At 39.6% G+C, this 19,031-nt stretch overlaps 23 non-coding genes across 23 annotated transcripts; all 23 read right to left on the reverse strand.

Annotated features, from left to right (window-relative positions):
- Window positions 1–38: 38 nt before the first annotated feature.
- trnav-uac (transfer RNA valine (anticodon UAC)) lies at window positions 39–111 on the reverse strand. The gene has a single exon. It is a non-coding gene; the product is annotated as a tRNA-Val (tRNA).
- Window positions 112–194: 83 nt separating this feature from the next.
- Window positions 195–267, reverse strand: trnav-uac (transfer RNA valine (anticodon UAC)). Its single transcript has one exon. It is a non-coding gene; the product is annotated as a tRNA-Val (tRNA).
- A 7,256-nt stretch (window positions 268–7,523) lies between these two features.
- Window positions 7,524–7,596, reverse strand: trnav-uac (transfer RNA valine (anticodon UAC)). Its single transcript has one exon. It is a non-coding gene; the product is annotated as a tRNA-Val (tRNA).
- Window positions 7,597–7,697: 101 nt separating this feature from the next.
- Window positions 7,698–7,770, reverse strand: trnav-uac (transfer RNA valine (anticodon UAC)). The gene has a single exon. It is a non-coding gene; the product is annotated as a tRNA-Val (tRNA).
- A 101-nt stretch (window positions 7,771–7,871) lies between these two features.
- Window positions 7,872–7,944, reverse strand: trnav-uac (transfer RNA valine (anticodon UAC)). The gene has a single exon. It is a non-coding gene; the product is annotated as a tRNA-Val (tRNA).
- Window positions 7,945–8,386: 442 nt separating this feature from the next.
- On the reverse strand, window positions 8,387–8,459 carry trnav-uac (transfer RNA valine (anticodon UAC)). Its single transcript has one exon. It is a non-coding gene; the product is annotated as a tRNA-Val (tRNA).
- A 594-nt stretch (window positions 8,460–9,053) lies between these two features.
- Window positions 9,054–9,126, reverse strand: trnav-uac (transfer RNA valine (anticodon UAC)). The gene has a single exon. It is a non-coding gene; the product is annotated as a tRNA-Val (tRNA).
- A 763-nt stretch (window positions 9,127–9,889) lies between these two features.
- Window positions 9,890–9,962, reverse strand: trnav-uac (transfer RNA valine (anticodon UAC)). The gene has a single exon. It is a non-coding gene; the product is annotated as a tRNA-Val (tRNA).
- Window positions 9,963–10,556: 594 nt separating this feature from the next.
- trnav-uac (transfer RNA valine (anticodon UAC)) lies at window positions 10,557–10,629 on the reverse strand. Its single transcript has one exon. It is a non-coding gene; the product is annotated as a tRNA-Val (tRNA).
- Window positions 10,630–11,392: 763 nt separating this feature from the next.
- On the reverse strand, window positions 11,393–11,465 carry trnav-uac (transfer RNA valine (anticodon UAC)). The gene has a single exon. It is a non-coding gene; the product is annotated as a tRNA-Val (tRNA).
- Window positions 11,466–12,059: 594 nt separating this feature from the next.
- Window positions 12,060–12,132, reverse strand: trnav-uac (transfer RNA valine (anticodon UAC)). Its single transcript has one exon. It is a non-coding gene; the product is annotated as a tRNA-Val (tRNA).
- Window positions 12,133–12,897: 765 nt separating this feature from the next.
- trnav-uac (transfer RNA valine (anticodon UAC)) lies at window positions 12,898–12,970 on the reverse strand. Its single transcript has one exon. It is a non-coding gene; the product is annotated as a tRNA-Val (tRNA).
- Window positions 12,971–13,231: 261 nt separating this feature from the next.
- On the reverse strand, window positions 13,232–13,304 carry trnav-uac (transfer RNA valine (anticodon UAC)). Its single transcript has one exon. It is a non-coding gene; the product is annotated as a tRNA-Val (tRNA).
- A 437-nt stretch (window positions 13,305–13,741) lies between these two features.
- Window positions 13,742–13,814, reverse strand: trnav-uac (transfer RNA valine (anticodon UAC)). Its single transcript has one exon. It is a non-coding gene; the product is annotated as a tRNA-Val (tRNA).
- Window positions 13,815–14,764: 950 nt separating this feature from the next.
- trnav-uac (transfer RNA valine (anticodon UAC)) lies at window positions 14,765–14,837 on the reverse strand. Its single transcript has one exon. It is a non-coding gene; the product is annotated as a tRNA-Val (tRNA).
- Window positions 14,838–14,938: 101 nt separating this feature from the next.
- Window positions 14,939–15,011, reverse strand: trnav-uac (transfer RNA valine (anticodon UAC)). Its single transcript has one exon. It is a non-coding gene; the product is annotated as a tRNA-Val (tRNA).
- Window positions 15,012–15,459: 448 nt separating this feature from the next.
- On the reverse strand, window positions 15,460–15,532 carry trnav-uac (transfer RNA valine (anticodon UAC)). Its single transcript has one exon. It is a non-coding gene; the product is annotated as a tRNA-Val (tRNA).
- Window positions 15,533–16,141: 609 nt separating this feature from the next.
- Window positions 16,142–16,214, reverse strand: trnav-uac (transfer RNA valine (anticodon UAC)). The gene has a single exon. It is a non-coding gene; the product is annotated as a tRNA-Val (tRNA).
- Window positions 16,215–16,908: 694 nt separating this feature from the next.
- Window positions 16,909–16,981, reverse strand: trnav-uac (transfer RNA valine (anticodon UAC)). Its single transcript has one exon. It is a non-coding gene; the product is annotated as a tRNA-Val (tRNA).
- Window positions 16,982–17,081: 100 nt separating this feature from the next.
- trnav-uac (transfer RNA valine (anticodon UAC)) lies at window positions 17,082–17,154 on the reverse strand. The gene has a single exon. It is a non-coding gene; the product is annotated as a tRNA-Val (tRNA).
- A 1,270-nt stretch (window positions 17,155–18,424) lies between these two features.
- Window positions 18,425–18,497, reverse strand: trnav-uac (transfer RNA valine (anticodon UAC)). The gene has a single exon. It is a non-coding gene; the product is annotated as a tRNA-Val (tRNA).
- Window positions 18,498–18,772: 275 nt separating this feature from the next.
- trnag-ucc (transfer RNA glycine (anticodon UCC)) lies at window positions 18,773–18,845 on the reverse strand. The gene has a single exon. It is a non-coding gene; the product is annotated as a tRNA-Gly (tRNA).
- Window positions 18,846–18,946: 101 nt separating this feature from the next.
- On the reverse strand, window positions 18,947–19,019 carry trnav-uac (transfer RNA valine (anticodon UAC)). The gene has a single exon. It is a non-coding gene; the product is annotated as a tRNA-Val (tRNA).
- Between the last annotated feature and the right edge of the window lie 12 nt (window positions 19,020–19,031).

A 19,031-nucleotide genomic window follows, 5' to 3' on the forward strand; every position in this document is an offset into this window, starting at 1 on the left:
TGTCTCGACGATTGACCGGATGCTATAAGACCAAAGTCTGGTTCCACTGGGTATTGAACCCAGGACCTTCTGCGTGTAAAGCAGACGTGATAACCACTACACTATGAAACCTCTGTAATACCTTTAACACATGATCAAATATAAATGACTAGCATAAAATACTACTCATGATGGCAGCCAAAACAATAAAGCTTTGGTTCCACTGGGGATTGAACCCAGGACCTTCTGCGTGTAAAGCAGACTTGATGACTACTACACTATGGAACCTCTGTGACATTTAAGTTGCTAATCAAATATCCAAAACATGGTAGAATATTTATGAAAAACTATACAAATACTACCAGTGACGTCACGTGTGGATAAAGCTCTGGTTCCACTGGGGATTAAACCCAAGACCTTCTGCATGTAAAGCAGACTTGATGACTACTATATGGAAACTCTGTGACATTTAAGTTGCTAATCAAATATCCAAAAAATGGTAGAATATTTATGAAAAACTATACAAATACTACCAGTGACGTCACGTGTGGATAAAGCTCTGGTTCAACTGGGGATTGAACCCAGGACCTTCTGTGTGTAAAGCAGACTTGATGACTACTATATGGAATCTCTGTGGACATTTAAATTGCTAATCAAATATTCAAGACATAGTAGAATATATATGACTACTATAAAAATAGTACCAGTGAGGCAGGTGAGGATAAAGCTCTGGTTCCACTGGGGATTGAACACAGGACCTTCTGCATGTAAAGCAGACGTGATGACTACTACACTATGGAACCCCTGTGAGCATGTAATTTAACTAATTGCAATATAAACATGGTTCTGAATATAGTTCAGGAGTTAAAAAGCTGCATTCACAGTCTCAAAATAAATATTAGACATACAGTACTTCTGGGGATTGAACCCAGAAACTTCTGTGTGTGAAGCATGACATGATGACTACTACATGAATTGCATCATTCATGTCATTCTCTCAAATATGTTGGGGTGTTGGTCACATAAGTCAAAGTGGATGTACAGAGACTGATGTTAGGGTTCATTGTTATTTAGTTCAAGCATTAGTTCAAGATTGAATACAACATCGACCCAATTTATTCGGTCAATGACGGTAGAGTTTTGAAAGTGACAAAACACTGTTTCACACATTTAAAAACACTTAAACAATTAAACAATGTTTACACAGGATTCAGGCACCTTCCCTGGCTTGTAACATGTGGTGATGTGCCCTGGAGGTATCAGACTATTTAAAACATGTATACCCAGGATTCAATCTCGTTTCCTGGCTTGCAAAGTGCTGTGAAAAAGTATCTTCTCTTGGTGCAGTCTGGGTGCAAGAGCCATGCGCTGCAATGAGATCTCTGGGTGTGCTCTGTGGCTCTCACAGCCCGCTTCTCTCTGGCTGCTCTCTCCCTGTATTCACAGCACTTTTCCCCAGCTTTCAAACACTTATTGCTGGGTATGAAAGCCTTGTGCATCACCATGGAGCTCTACCTAGGTGTCTTTGAGTGTGAGACCCTGTTAACAGCAGTGAACCTGCTGCCAGCATTACAAACATATAAATCAGGCGTTTTAAAACTTTTTTCCTTGAAAATGATTTGTATTCACTATCATGGGGCTATATAAATCAAATTACGGGTAATTAGGAGCACAATTGTACCTTTTACTATTTAAATGTATTTGTATTATATATTTTGGGCTATTAAAGTGACATTTATGGGTGACTTTGTCAGTTTATGGAGATTAGCCCACAATTCCCGGAGGTTACAGGCAGATATTGGGAGCTCATAGGCGGCCTGCCATGTGCCCCCATCAATGGAAAGCCGAAAAAAGTAAAGAAAATGGTCAATTATATCTTAAAATAATCAAAAATGAAGTTTTAAAAAATCTTTAAAAAACTAGAGTGCCAACAGAGGAGGGGCTCCAAAAAGCTCAAGTCTTCGGCGCTTCGGGCCGAAGCCCTGGACAGTTTTCCACTCCCCCGTTGCATTTGACAACGGAGAGGGGAATCGAGACCTCCCCTCCTCCGTCAAAACAATTCATTCATGTTTTTCAAGCTACCATCCGCACGAAATCAGAAACCCGGTTTTTGAGAGGACTCCGAAAAAAAACGGCCGTTTCCAACACACTCTCACTCCCTAAGCGTCCAATAGCGACGTTTGGTCAGTGTCCGTGGCGTCCAATTGTGACGCTCCTAGGCTCCTTCAGCGTCATAAAGGGACGCAAATAGCTTTCAACTGATTGCAATGTATTCCCATCTGCGTCGGGATTTGACGCTCATGGAAGCACGGCATTCGTTTATGCCGGCTGCCCTTAAAGGCAATGTGAGCATCCATTCCCATTGGATAACGGAGAATTGTACACCCGGAAGTAAGTACTCCTCTTACTGTCGATTGATTTTACAGTGATATCTGCACTACTCATCGACTAAAAAACACCAGATTATCCTTGTTAATTACACAACATTGATTGGTTTAAATTGTGTACAATGCTTTTGTATTTTTCCCCTTCGATTCGGAGAAACAAATATGTTTTCTGAGTAAAGGATGGCAGAAGACACTACACTACCCAGAATCCCCAGCTATCGTTTGGCCTACACCATGTGCTCTGTTTGACAAACCCCGTTTTTTCCACCATTCATTCCGATGGCTGGCGTCTATGTCACGTGATCTTCAAATGTCTCCCTGCAGAAAAAGAAAACATGGCCGAACTTCGTTTTATTCTAGTTGTAAAAGGCCTATTTTAAAGTTAGTTTGGCCATTAAAATGCGTTTTGATGTCATTTGATGCGAGAAATATGAGTTGTTATTTCAGATTATGTGTGCAGTGGATGTACATGATCTTTAGTTTGCTAGTTATTACGAAGATTACTTCAGGAAATCGCGACGTTTCATTGTTACCAAGGTGGTTGCTAGGGACGCTGCTATCGATATTATTTCTGTTATGTTGTGTAACTGTTTAATGGTGTTATCTTTATTGCTACCCCCTTCCCCGTCAATGTATAGTGTTGGTCCACAGCCTAAACATATTAGTTTAACAAAATCCGCATCTAAAGATAGCCTACGTTATTCCCCCCCTGTGCAATTCCAGTCTCAAATCTCACAGCACACCGTCATTAACAAATTCCGGAAACAGACCGAAATAATAATAATACCTTATTCCGAGTGTGCTTGCTTTTCTCTTTGAAAGTCATCACATAACGGCATTGTAATACACGGTTCGGCTGCATTACATATTACATATCTGCCGTAGTTCTGTATTTATAGCCCTGATGAGAAGACAAACATGAGGAACTGAAAACGTGACGTGGATCATAAATATATCAGCCATTAAACAACATCTTACATTTCTTTTCACACAATGCGTCTCCTTGCAGTATCAACACTAATTCGGCTCACTTTTATATTTGATCCAATTGGTAGATAGGCTGTATTTACACCATAAAGGTGCACAGTTGATATAAAGGGACACCTGGTGGTTAAAGCATGTTATTGAATTTCAATATTTTTATTATTAAATATTAATACGATCCCTATAAAGTATATTCATTACTCGTTATTCTCTACTAATTGTTAATTAAAGACTGTATGTAATGACTATTTTGCACATCCCTTTCAAGATTTCAAGATTTTCTAAGGTTTATTGACATATCATATAGGCCTACACAACTGTGGTGTAGTTCTGCACTGAATGAAAAACTTGGGTTGCAGGTTCCTCAATAGTGCATTACAAGACATCTATCAATATGTGTGCATACCTCCAGCAATGTTAACTATGTTGAAGCACTTATTTTAACTGATATTATACATAATGTATTATACTCTTATAGATGTATGTAGATATTTCATCTCCGGCCTTGTCAGGTATTGAACAATCAATAAATAAAGAACACAGAATTGTTGAATATAAAACACAGAATTTATGTGATTATACTAAATGATTTTCAAATAAACACAACTGCATATTTAACTGTTAGACATGCTGATGTAACGCAAATGTTCCAACTTGGGATCAATAAAGTATATCTTATCTTAAGCTGACCGATGGCTACTGCCATATTTGCACAATGTGCCTCTGAACCTTGACAAGTGCATGTTTCAGGCTTATCAATTAATGTAATGTAATGTTATCACAGGGGTCACACACATAAGACCAGCTGTTAAATAAAGCTCTTCTGACCTTAGCTGGCATGTGGGTATATATAGTAATACTGCCCATAATGGGCACAAGCAATTTTCACCCATTTATTAATTATATGTTTTAAATGTGAGTGTTTCCTTTCCCCTAAACCTCCAGGGATGTACACAGTTTAATACTGGCAACTTCTTATTATGGGAAATACGAAAACGTCTTTTAAAACTACAACTCCCAGTAGAGACGTGCCATAGAGAACATGTTGCGAAACAGAATAGCCAGCATGTGTAGTTCTGGGGACGCGGTGGACCTGTTCAAATCCAGTTTGGGACAGTCTGCGTGGTTCCATCCCATTTCAAGTGCTGTTCGAGAATCGGCTTAACCCTAGGAGCACACTCTCCAATCACAGAGCTTGAGGACTATCACGGGGTTTGTCAAGAGCACATGGTGTAGTCCAAACGATAGCTGGGGATTCTGGGTAGTGTAGTGTCTTCTGCCATCCTTTACTCCTGGGAATGGACGCTCACATTACCTTTAAGGGCAGCCGACATAAACGAATGCCGTGCTTCCATGAGCGTCAAATCCCGACGCAGATGGGAATACATTGCAATCAGTTGAAAGCTATTTGCGTCTCTTTATGACGCTGAAGGAGCCTAGGAGCGTCACAATTGGACGCCACGGACACTGACCAAACGTCGCTATTGGACGCTTAGGGAGTGAGAGTGTGTTGCCGTTTCACATCATGGAGGAATGTGTCCGCTACATGAGTGCTTTGGCTCGAATACAATTGTTGCCTGGAGACCCCCCAGTATGGTTCTTACCAAACTTTAAGTTTTTGAACTGGTCTCTGAAGGAATGCAAGGGGAGTTGTCAGGGAATTATGAGACACTATTTTGGGATACAATTTCTCCATTTTCACCCCTTTCCTCTGGTTCTCCCAAAAGATAACTTAGAGTTTTTCTGACTCTTGAGGAATGTAAGGAGAGTTGTCAGGGGACTCTATACACCTTAAGAGACACTATTTTCAGAAACAATTTATCCATTTTCACCCCTTTCCTCTGGTTCTTCCAAAAGTTAACTTAGACTTTTTCTGACTCTGGAGGAATGTAAGGAGTGTTGTCAGGGGACTCTACCCGCCTTATGATGCACTTTTTTCGGATACTTTTGGCCCGTTTTCATGGTTCTCCAAAAAGTTAACTCAGACTTTTTGTGACTCTGGAGGAATATGAGGGGAGTTGTCAGGGGACTCTACCTACATTATGATGCACTATTTTTGGATACTTTTGGCCCGTTTTCATGGTTCTCCAAAAAGTTAACTCAGACTTTTTGTGACTCTGGAGGAATGTGAGGGGAGTTGTCAGGGGACTCTACACGCATTATGATGCATTATTTTTGGATACTTTTGGCCCGTTTTCATGGTTCTCCAAAAAGTTAACTCAGACTTTTTGTGACTCTGGAGGAATGTGAGGGGAGTTGTCAGGGGACTCTACACGCATTATGATGCACTATTTTTGGATACTTTGGCCCGTTTTCATGGTTCTCCAAATAGTTAACTCAGACTTTTTGTGACACTGGAGGAATGTGAGGGGAGTTGTCAGGGGACTGTACTCTATGATGCACTATTTTCGGATACTTTTGGCCCGTTTTCATGGTTCTCCAAAAAGTTAACTCAGACTTTTTGTGACTCTGGAGGAATGTGAGGGGAGTTGTCAGGGGACTCTACCCACATTATGATGCACTATTTTCGGATACCTTTTTACATTTTCACCCCTTTTGTCTGGTTCTTTTTCTTTTTATTTCTGTTTTGGCCCGTTTCACCCGGTTCCTTCTACCGGGGGCACTGCCCGGTCCTGGGTTTCCCCCAACGGCCTTTGTCCAGCCGTTCCCCCCCCCCCCAACTCGACCGTACATTAACGGATTTTGTCCATTTTTGCTGCGATCCTCTCACCTCACTGATCAAATGGCAAACACAACCCGCCATCGGAGGGCCTCCACCGGCCCGGCCTCGTGCCAGTGCTCTGGCGGTCGGATCCTCCAAACTGCGGGTTCTTCTCCTCTGACCGCACTGATCGAATGGCAAACGCGACCCGCCATCGGAGGGCCTCCTCCCCAGGTCAACGTGCCGGTGCTTGTCGGTCGGTAGAATTATATTTTGCAGGACATGACAGAGCTCAGGAGTCTGCACTTTGAAGCTCCTAGAGCGGACAAAGATATGTGTATTTGCCTGAATGATGGAAATAAACAAATAATTATATTTTACAGGACATGACGGAGATAGGTGTATTTTCACAGCTTTTTGGAAATACACCAAATGTGAAATTGCAGGGCAATACAGAGCTCATTTATCCATGTGATGTTGTGCAGTACATTTCCAAGCTCATTTAACGACATGGAGTACCAGGGGCACTAAGGGGCACTAAGGTCTTACCCGGATGTCCTTATGTGTTTAGTCAGAGTGAGAGTGCTTAAGTTTGGGTACACAGCTTTGCCACAGAAGGCCGAATATGGATGCTGATGGGCGGACGGTAAACCATCGCAAAATCCACCCCCCTTTTAGGGTTAGCAGGGGCATGAGGTTCTGCAGGGTGTGATCATCTGGGTTTAGTCCATGGGGGAGTGCTTAAGTCCGGGGGCCCGGGGTCTCACGGTGTGCGAGGTTATGGAAATATGCATGTCAGGGAGAGATGCTGGAGCTGCTTAGTCCGTCCTTTGGGGCTCTGTGAGGAGCTACAAATAGGTGGTTTTCCCGGTCTATTTCATGGAAGTCTGACATAGCCTGTTTGCACATGTCAGGGAGAGATGCTGGAGCTGCTTAGTCCGTCCTTTGGGGCTCTGTGAGGGGCTACAAATAGGTGGTTTTCCCGGTCTATTGCATGGAAGTCTGACATAGCCTGTTTGCATATGTCAGGGAGAGATGCTGGAGGTCTGTAGTCCGTCCTTTGGGGTTCTGTGAGGGGCCGGACATAGGTTGGCTGATGTGCCCTCCTGTGATTTTTCAACGGTTTAAAATAGTTTTTTCACTTTTAAAAACAGCTTTCTGCCCTGGAAATGATTTCTAATCATTATTACCATTATGGGGGGGCTGCAGGAACACTTTCCCCACCTTTCAAACTCTTATTCCTGACCAGGATAAGGTTATGAACATGGTTTTCCATTTTTAAAGGCGCAATCTTGTTTCATTTGACCTAAAATAAGACCCAGGGAACAACAAGAAACGCGTCAGGTTCCACTGGGGATTGAACCCAGGTCCTTCTAAGTGTAAAGCAGACGTGATAACCACTTCACTATGGAAGATTAATTAGGCACAAAGACTTGTGATTTCCACTGGTTCTTGGAACAAACCCACACTTATTGACTCGACGATTGACCGGATGCTATAAGACCAAAGTTTGGTTCCACTGGGGATTGAACCCAGGACCTTCTGCGTGTAAAGCAGACATGATAACCACTACACTATGGAACCTCTGTAATAATAGGTTTCCTAATCAAACCTTTAACATATGATAAAATATAAATGACTAGCATAATATACTACTAGTGATGGCAGCCAATACAATAAAGCTTTGGTTCCACTGGGGATTGAACCCAGGACCTTATGCGTGTAAAGCAGACGTGTTGACTACTACACTATGGAACCTCTGTGACATTTAAGTTGCTAATCAAATATCCAAAACATGGTAGAATATTTATGAAAAACTATACAAATACTACCAGTGACGTCACGTGTGGATAAAGCTCTGGTTCCACTGGGGATTGAACCCAGGACCTTCTGCGTGTAAAGCAGACTTGATGACTACTACACTATGGAACCTCTGTGACATTTAAGTTGCTAATCAAATATTCAAGACATGGTCAAATATATATGACTACTATAAAAATAGTACCAGTGAGGTCAGGTGAAGATAAAGCTCTGGTTCCACTGGGGATTGAACCCAGGACCTTCAGCGTGTAAAGCAGACTTGATGACTACTATATGGAAACTCTGTGAAATTTAAATTGCTAATCAAATATTCAAGACATGGTCAAATATATATGACTACTATAAAAATAGTACCAGTGAGGTCAGGTGAGGATAAAGCTCTGGTTCCACTGGGGATTAAACCCAGGACCTTCTGCGTGTAAAGCAGACGTGATAATCAATACACTGGAACCTCTGTAATAATATATTTCCTAATCAAACCTTTAACTCATGTTGGAATATAAATTACTAGCATAAGATACTACTAGTGATGGCAGCCAATACAATAAAGCTTTGGTTCCACTGGGGATTGAACCCAGGACCTTCTGCGTGTAAAGCAGACGTGATGACTACTACACTATGGAACCAGTATGAGAAGGTAATTTAACTGATTGCAATATAAACATGGTTCTGAATATAGTTCAGGAGTTAAAAAGCTGCATTCACAGTCTCAAAATAAATATTAGACATACAGTACTTCTGGGGATTGAACCCAGAACCTTCTGTGTGTGAAGCATGATATGATGAATACTACATGAATTGCATCATTCATGTCATTCTCTCAAATATGTTGGTGTTTTGGTCACATAAGTCACAGTGGATGTACAGAGACTGATGTTAGTGTTCATTGTTATTTAGTTCAAGCATTGTTTTAAATCTAGTCAATGTTTATATTTTTACATTTTCTCTATTTACAATTGGTAATGATTAATTAGGCACAAAGACTTCTTGGAACAAACCCACACTTATTGACTCGACGATTGACCGGATGCTATAAGACCAAAGTCTGGTTCAAATGGGGATTGAACCCAGGACCTTCTGCGTGTAAATCAGACGTGATGACTACTACACTATGGAACCTCTGTGACATTTAAGTTGCTAATCAAATATCCAAAACATGGTAGAATATTTATGAAAAACTATACAAATACTACCAGTGATGTCACGTGTGGATAAAGCTCTGGTTCCACTGGGGATTGAACCCAGGACCTTCTGCGTGTAAAGCAGACGTGATAACCACTACACTATGGAACCTCTGTAATAATAACTTTCCTAATCAAACCTTTAACACATGATCAAATATAAATGACTAGCATATAATACTACTAGTGATGGCAGCCAATACAATAAAGCTTTGGTTCCACTGGGGATTGAACCCAGGACCTTCTGCGTGTAAAGCAGACTTGATGACTACTACACTATGGAAGCTCTGGGTGAATGTAATTTAACTAATTGCAATGTAAACATGGTTCTGAATATAGTTCAGGAGTTAAAAAGCTGCATTCACAGTCTCAAAATATATATTAGACATACAGTACTTCTGGGGATTGAACCCAGAACCTTCTGTGTGTGAAGCATGATATGATGACTACTACATGAATTGCATCATTCATGTCATTCTCTCAAATATGTTGGTGTTTTGGTCACATAAGTCACAGTGGATGTTCAGAGACTGATGTTAGGGTTCATTGTTATTTAGTTCAAGCATTGTTTTAAATCTAGTCAATGTTTATATTTTTACATTTTCTCTATTTGCAATTGGTAATGATTAATTAGGCACAAAGACTTCTTGGAACAAACCCACACTTATTGACTCGACGATTGACCGGATGCTATAAGACCAAAGTCTGGTTCAAATGGGGATTGAACCCAGGACCTTCTGCGTGTAAAGCAGACGTGATAACCATTACACTATGGAACCTCTGTAATAATAGATGTCCTAATCAAACCCACATGATCAAATATAAATGACTAGCATAAAATACTACTAGTGATGGCAGCCAATACAATAAAGCTTTGGTTCCACTGGAGATTGAACCCAGGACCTTCTGCGTGTAAAGCAGACGTGATGACTACTACACTATGGAACCAGTATGAGAAGGTAATTTAACTGATTGCAATATAAACATGGTTCTGAATATAGTTCAGGAGTTAAAAAGCTGCATTCACAGTCTCAAAATAAATATTAGACATACAGTACTTCTGGGGATTGAACCCAGAACCTTCTGTGTGTGAAGCATGATATGATGAATACTACATGAATTGCATCATTCATGTCATTCTCTCAAATATGTTGGTGTTTTGGTCACATAAGTCACAGTGGATGTACAGAGACTGATGTTAGTGTTCATTGTTATTTAGTTCAAGCATTGTTTTAAATCTAGTCAATGTTTATATTTTTACATTTTCTCTATTTACAATTGGTAATGATTAATTAGGCACAAAGACTTCTTGGAACAAACCCACACTTATTGACTCGACGATTGACCGGATGCTATAAGACCAAAGTCTGGTTCAAATGGGGATTGAACCCAGGACCTTCTGCGTGTAAATCAGACGTGATGACTACTACACTATGGAACCTCTGTGACATTTAAGTTGCTAATCAAATATCCAAAACATGGTAGAATATTTATGAAAAACTATACAAATACTACCAGTGATGTCACGTGTGGATAAAGCTCTGGTTCCACTGGGGATTGAACCCAGGACCTTCTGCGTGTAAAGCAGACGTGATAACCACTACACTATGGAACCTCTGTAATAATAACTTTCCTAATCAAACCTTTAACACATGATCAAATATAAATGACTAGCATATAATACTACTAGTGATGGCAGCCAATACAATAAAGCTTTGGTTCCACTGGGGATTGAACCCAGGACCTTCTGCGTGTAAAGCAGACTTGATGACTACTACACTATGGAAGCTCTGGGTGAATCTAATTTAACTAATTGCAATGTAAACATGGTTCTGAATATAGTTCAGGAGTTAAAAAGCTGAATTCACAGTCTCAAAATATATATTAGACATACAGTACTTCTGGGGATTGAACCCAGAACCTTCTGTGTGTGAAGCATGATATGATGACTACTACATGAATTGCATCATTCATGTCATTCTCTCAAATATGTTGGTGTTTTGGTCACATAAGTCACAGTGGATGTTCAGAGACTGATGTTAGGGTTCATTGTTATTTAGTTCAAGCATTGTTTTAAATCTAGTCAATGTTTATATTTTTACATTTTCTCTATTTGCAATTGGTAATGATTAATTAGGCACAAAGACTTCTTGGAACAAACCCACACTTATTGACTCGACGATTGACCGGATGCTATAAGACCAAAGTCTGGTTCAAATGGGGATTGAACCCAGGACCTTCTGCGTGTAAAGCAGACGTGATAACCATTACACTATGGAACCTCTGTAATAATAGATGTCCTAATCAAACCCACATGATCAAATATAAATGACTAGCATAAAATACTACTAGTGATGGCAGCCAATACAATAAAGCTTTGGTTCCACTGGAGATTGAACCCAGGACCTTCTGCGTGTAAAGCAGACGTGATGACTACTACACTATGGAACCAGTATGAGAAGGTAATTTAACTGATTGCAATATAAACATGGTTCTGAATATAGTTCAGGAGTTAAAAAGCTGCATTCACAGTCTCAAAATAAATATTAGACATACAGTACTTCTGGGGATTGAACCCAGAACCTTCTGTGTGTGAAGCATGATATGATGAATACTACATGAATTGCATCATTCATGTCATTCTCTCAAATATGTTGGTGTTTTGGTCACATAAGTCACAGTGGATGTACAGAGACTGATGTTAGTGTTCATTGTTATTTAGTTCAAGCATTGTTTTAAATCTAGTCAATGTTTATATTTTTACATTTTCTCTATTTACAATTGGTAATGATTAATTAGGCACAAAGACTTCTTGGAACAAACCCACACTTATTGACTCGACGATTGACCGGATGCTATAAGACCAAAGTCTGGTTCAAATGGGGATTGAACCCAGGACCTTCTGCGTGTAAATCAGACGTGATGACTACTACACTATGGAACCTCTGTGACATTTAAGTTGCTAATCAAATATCCAAAACATGGTAGAATATTTATGAAAAACTATACAAATACTACCAGTGATGTCACGTGTGGATAAAGCTCTGGTTCCACTGGGGATTGAACCCAGGACCTTCTGCGTGTAAAGCAGACGTGATAACCACTACACTATGGAACCTCTGTAATAATAACTTTCCTAATCAAACCTTTAACACATGATCAAATATAAATGACTAGCATATAATACTACTAGTGATGGCAGCCAATACAATAAAGCTTTGGTTCCACTGGGGATTGAACCCAGGACCTTCTGCGTGTAAAGCAGACTTGATGACTACTACACTATGGAAGCTCTGGGTGAATGTAATTTAACTAATTGCAATGTAAACATGGTTCTGAATATAGTTTCAGGAGTTAAAAAAGCTGCATTCACAGTCTCAAAATATATATTAGACATACAGTACTTCTGGGGATTGAACCCAGAACCTTCTGTGTGTGAAGCATGATATGATGACTACTACATGAATTGCATCATTCATGTCATTCTCTCAAATATGTTGGTGTTTTGGTCACATAAGTCACAGTGGATGTTCAGAGACTGATGTTAGGGTTCATTGTTATTTAGTTCAAGCATTGTTTTAAATCTAGTCAATGTTTATATTTTTACATTTTCTCTATTTGCAATTGGTAATGATTAATTAGGCACAAAGACTTCTTGGAACAAACCCACACTTATTGACTCGACGATTGACCGGATGCTATAAGACCAAAGTCTGGTTCAAATGGGGATTGAACCCAGGACCTTCTGCGTGTAAAGCAGACGTGATAACCATTACACTATGGAACCTCTGTAATAATAGATGTCCTAATCAAACCCACATGATCAAATATAAATGACTAGCATAAAATACTACTAGTGATGGCAGCCAATACAATAAAGCTTTGGTTCCACTGGAGATTGAACCCAGGACCTTCTGCGTGTAAAGCAGACGTGATGACTACTACACTATGGAACCTCTGTGACATTTTAGTTGCTAATCAAATATCCAAAACATGGTAGAATATTTATGAAACACTATACAAATACTACCAGTGACGTCACGTGTGGATAAAGCTCTGGTTCCACTGGGGATTGAACCCAGGACCTTCTGCGTGTAAAGCAGACTTGATGACTACTATATGGAAACTCTGTGACATTTAAATTGCTAATCAAATATTCAAAACATGGTCAAATATATATGACTACTATAAATATAGTACCAGTGAGGAAAAAGCTCTGGTTCCACTGGGGATCGAACCCAGGACCTTCTGCGTGTAAAGCAGACGTGATGACTACTACACTATGGAACCCCTGTGAAAATGTAATTTAACTAATTGCAATATAAACATGGTTCTGAATATAGTTCAGGAGTTAAAAAGCTGCATTCACAGTCTCAAAATAAATATTAGACATACAGTAGGGGATTGGGGATTGAACCCAGAACCTTCTGTGTGTGAAGCATGACATGATGACTACTACATGAATTGCATCATTCATGTCATTCTCTCAGATATTTTGGTGTTTTGGTCACATAAGTCACAGTGGATGTACAGAGACTGATGTTAGGGTTCATTGTTATTTAGTTCAAGCATTGTTTTAATTCTAGTCAATGTTTATTTTTTACATTTTCTCTATTTACAATTGGTAATGATTAATTAGGCACAAAGACTTGTGATTTCCACTGGTTCTTGGAACAAACCCACACTTATTGACTCGACGATTGACCGGATGCTATAAGACCAAAGTCAGGTTCCACTGGGGATTGAACCCAGGACCTTCTGCGTGTAAAGCAGACGTGATGACTACTACACGATGGAACCTCTGTGACATTTAAGTTGCTAATCAAATATCCAACACATGGTAGCATATTTATGAAAAACTATACAAATACTACCAGTGACGTCACGTGTGGATAAAGCTCTGGTTCCACTGGGGATTGAACCCAGGACCTTCTGCGTGTAAAGCAGACTTGATGACTACTATATGGAAACTCTGTGACATTTAAGTTGCTAATCAAATATTCAAGACATGGTCAAATATATATGACTACTATAAAAATAGTACCAGTGATGTCAGGTGAGGATAAAGCTCTGGTTCCACTGGGGATTGAACCCAGGACCTTCTGCGTGTAAAGCAGACTTGATGACTACTATATGGAAACTCTGTGACATTTAAGTTGCTAATCAAATATTCAAGACATGGTCAAATATATATGACTACTATAAAAAATAGTACCAGTGAGGTCAGGTGAGGATAAAGCTCTGGTTCCACTGGGGATTGAACCCAGGACCTTCTGCGTGTAAAGCAGACGTGATGGCTACAACACTATGGAACCTCTGTGAAAATGTAATTTAACTAATTGTAATATAAACATGGTTCTGAATATAGTTCAGGAGTTAAAAAGCTGCATTCACAGTCTCAAAATAAATATTAGACATACAGTACTTCTGGGGATTGAACCCAGAACCTTCTGTGAGTGAAGCATGACATGATGACTACTACATGAATTGCATCATTCATGTCATTCTCTCAAATATGTTAGTGTTTTGGTCACATAAGTCACAGTGGATGTACAGAGACTGATGTTAGGGTTCATTGTTATTTAGTTCAAGCATTGTTTTAAATCTAGTCAATGTTTATTTTTTACATTTTCTCTATTTACAATTGGTAATGATTAATTAGGCACAAAGACTTGTGATTTCCACTGGTTCTTGGAACAAACCCACACTTATTGACTTGACGATTGACCGGATGCTATAACACCAAAGTCTGGTTCCACTGGGGATTGAACCCAGGACCTTCTGCGTGTAAAGCAGACGTGATAACCACTACACTATGGAACCTCTGTAATAATACATGTCCTAATCAAACCTTTAACACATGATGGAATATAAATTACTAGCATAAGATACTACTAATGATGGCAGCCAATACAATAAAGCTTTGGTTCCACTGGGGATTGAACCCAGGACCTTCTGCGTGTAAAGCAGACGTGATGACTACTACACTATGGAACCTCTGTGACATTTAAGTTGCTAATCAAATATCCAAAACATGGTAGAATATTTATGAAAAACTATACAAATACTACCAGTGACATCACGTGTGAATAAAGCTCTGGTTCCACTGGGGATTGAACCCAGGACCTGCTGCATGTAAAGCAGACATGATAAACACTACACTATGGAACCTCTGTAATAATACATTTCCTAATCAAACTTTTAACACATGATCAAATATAAATGACTAGCATAAAATACTACAAGTCATGGCAGCCAATACAATAAAGCTCTGGTTCCACTGGGGATTGAACCCAGGACATTCTGTGTGTAAAGCAGACTTGATGACTACTACACTATGGAACCTCTGTGACATATAAGTTGCTAATCAAATATTCAAGACATGGTCAAATATATATGAATACTATAAAAATAGTACCAGTGAGATCAGGTGAGGATACAGCTCAGGTTCCACTGGGGATTGAAACCAGGACCTTCTGCGTGTAAAGCAGACGTGATAACCACTACACTATGAAACCTCTGTAATAATACATGTCCTAATCAAACCTTTAACACATGATGGAATATAGATTACTAGCATAAGATACTACTCATGATGGCAGCCAATACAATAAAGCTTTGGTTACACTGGGGATCGAACCCAGGACCATCTGCGTGTAAATCAGACTTGATGACTACTACACTATGGAACCTCTGTGAGAAAGTAATTTAACTAATTGCAATATAAACATGGTTCTGAATATAGTTCAGGAGTTAAAAAGCTGCATTCACAGTCTCAAAATAAATATTAGACATACAGTACTTCTGGGGATTGAACCCAGAACCTTCTGTGTGTGAAGCATGACATGATGACTACTACATGAATTGCATCATTCATTTTATTCTCTCAAATATGTTGGTGTTTTGGTCACATAAGTCACAGTGGATGTACAGAGACTGATGTTAGGGTTCATTGTTATTTAGTTCAAGCATTGTTTTAAATCTAGTCAATGTTTATTTTTTACATTTTCTCTATTTACAATTGGTAATGATTAATTAGGCACAAAGACTTGTGATTTCCACTGGTTCTTGGAACAAACCCACACGTATTGTCTCGACGATTGACCGGATGCTATAAGACCAAAGTCTGGTTCCACTGGGGATTGAACCCAGGACCTTCTGCGTGTAAAGCAGACGTGATAACCACTACACTATGGAACCTCTGTCATGTAGACTTTTTAAGTTAATGTATATGTATCTGGATATCACCAAAGTTTTTTTTTCACTAACCATTGTAAGAGTTTGTGGGTTACATTGATGCAAGGTCAGGGTAAGGTTATGAAAATGGTTTTCCATTTGTTAAGGTGCAATCTTGATTCATTTGACCCAGGGAACAACAAGACAGAAGTCAGGTTCCACTGGGGATTGAACCCAGGACCTTCTGTGTGTGAAGCATGACATGATGACTACTACATGAATTGCATCATTCATGTCATTCTCTCAAATATGTTGGTGTTTTGGTCACATAAGTCACAGTGGATGTACAGAGACTGATGTTAGGGTTCATTGTTATTTAGTTCAAGCATTGTTTTAAATCTAGTCAATGTTTATTTTTTGCATTTTCTCTATTTACAATTGGTAATGATTAATTAGGCACAAATACTTGCGATTTCCACTGGTTCTTGGAACAAACCCACACTTATTGACTCGACGATTGACCGGATGCTATAAGACCAAAGTCAGGTTCCACTGGGGATTGAACCCAGGACCTTCTGCGTGTAAATCAGACGTGATGACTACTACACCATGGAACCTCTGTGTCATTGTGGTTGCTAATCAAATATCCAAAACATGGTAGAATATTTATGAAAAACTATACAAATACTACCAGTGACGTCACGTGTAGATAAAGCTCTGGTTCCACTGGGGATTGAACCCAGGACCTTCTGCGTGTAAAGCAGACGTGATAACCACTACACTATGGAACCTCTGTAAAATACATTTCCTAATCAAACCTTTAACACATGATCAAATATAAATGACTAGCATAAAATACTACTCATGATGGCAGCCAATACAATAAAGCTTTGGTTCCACTGGGGATTGAACCCAGGACCTTCTGCGTGTAAAGCAGACTTGATGACTACTACACTATGGAACCTCTGTCATGTAGACATTTTAAATTCATGTATATGTATCTGGATATCACCAAAGTTTATGTTTTACTAACAATTGTAAGGCTGAAGTCGAATAGTCCATTTAGCTTAGGAACCTTCCTAAAGGAGTGAAATGACCCGGAAGTCCCTCAGTGGCAGCCATGATAAGTGCCGTTCGAATTCTCTAGAATGATGAGAATGATAGGAAAGGAGGTTTCAAACTTCCTTTATAACCTCCTTTAGCTTAGGAACCACTGGACCTCCCTAACCGGCAGGAGAAGCAAAAATGCTGCCCCACAATGCCTTGCAGCCGCAGCATTTGCCGTCACTCCACAGTCGGCCGTTCATTGAAACAACCGATTATGACCGAGAAATTATATCATGAAAGTTACGGTGCTTATTAAGCATTTTAAAACATAGGTGGTACGTTGCCAAAGTGCTTTGTTTTGAACGTTCATCAGTATTATAATCAAAAAGAGAAATATGAACGTTAGTTTTCACTGAAATTATCAAATAAAGCCAACATTTCAGTCTTTACTGAGCTGTGTGGGCTTTGTTCAACTTTTAAAAGATGTTTGAATGGTGATATACACAGTGATAGATGTTAAGGACTAACGTTTATAATAAATACATCTGTATTGATTTTAAGATCTTTAGTTCATACAATCATACGTATTGGGATCATTTGTATTAATGTGGACCGGAGGGAGAGGGTGACGAGCATAAGTTTCACTTTCCTTTTTTATTTCAATTCCAACTTTGGTCATGAAGAATATGTTTCTCTGTTGTCCACGTTCATAAAGCAAAGCAGCAGCATCAGAGCACGGAGCAGAGTCTCTAGATGAGTTCACAGTAGTCCCTTGTTCTTATTAAACATTAATGTTGTAGTCCGCTGTATAGAAAACTGTAGTTTCCATAGTTTCCCCACAGCAGCAGACGCACACAATGACGTCCGCTGGCGCATCATAAACACGTCCGATAGTGAAAGTGCATTCGGATTCTCTAAAGTACCGCAGTCTCTTCTCCTAAGTCCTTTTGAATTATCCTATCCACTATCCCTTAACCCCGTGACGTTTCACTTAGAGGTCAAGGAATAGACGATAGGGTTAGAATTTAGGAGCTGATTTTTAAACTATCCGACTGCAGCCTAAGAGTGTGTGGGTTACATTGATGCAAGGTCAGGGTTAGGTTATGAACATGGTTTTCCATTTTTTAAGACGCAATCTTGATTCATTTGACCTGAAATAAGACCCAGGGAACAACAAGACAGACGTCAGGTTCCACTGGGGATTGAACCCAGGACCTTCTGTGTGTAAAGCAGACGTAATAACCACTACACTATGGAACCTCTGTAATAATAAGTTTCCTAATCAAACCTTTAACACATGATCAAATATAAATGACTAGCATAAGATACTACTAGTGATGGCAGCCAATACAATAAAGCTTTTGTTCCATTAGGGATTGAACCCAGGACCTTCTGCGTGTAAAGCAGACGTGATGACTACTACACTATGGAACCTCTGTGACATTGTGGTTGCTAATCAAATATCCAAAACATGGTAGAATATTTATGAAAAACTATACAAATACTACCAGTGACGTCACGTGTGGATAAAGCTCTGTTTCCACTGGGGAATGAACCCAGGACCTTCTGCGTGGAAAGCAGACGTGATAACCACTACACTATGGAACCTCTGTAACAATACATTGCCTAATCAAACCTTTAACACATGATGGAATATAAATTAGTAGCATAAGATACTACTAGTGATGGCAGCCAATACAATAAAGCTTTGGTTCCACTGGGGATTGAACCCAGGACCTTCTGCGTGTAAAGCAGACGTGATGACTACTACACTATGGAACCTCTGTAATAATA

The sequence above is a fragment of the Pseudochaenichthys georgianus genome, unplaced genomic scaffold, assembly GCF_902827115.2.
Source record: "Pseudochaenichthys georgianus unplaced genomic scaffold, fPseGeo1.2 scaffold_167_arrow_ctg1, whole genome shotgun sequence".
NCBI lineage: Eukaryota > Metazoa > Chordata > Actinopteri > Perciformes > Channichthyidae > Pseudochaenichthys > Pseudochaenichthys georgianus.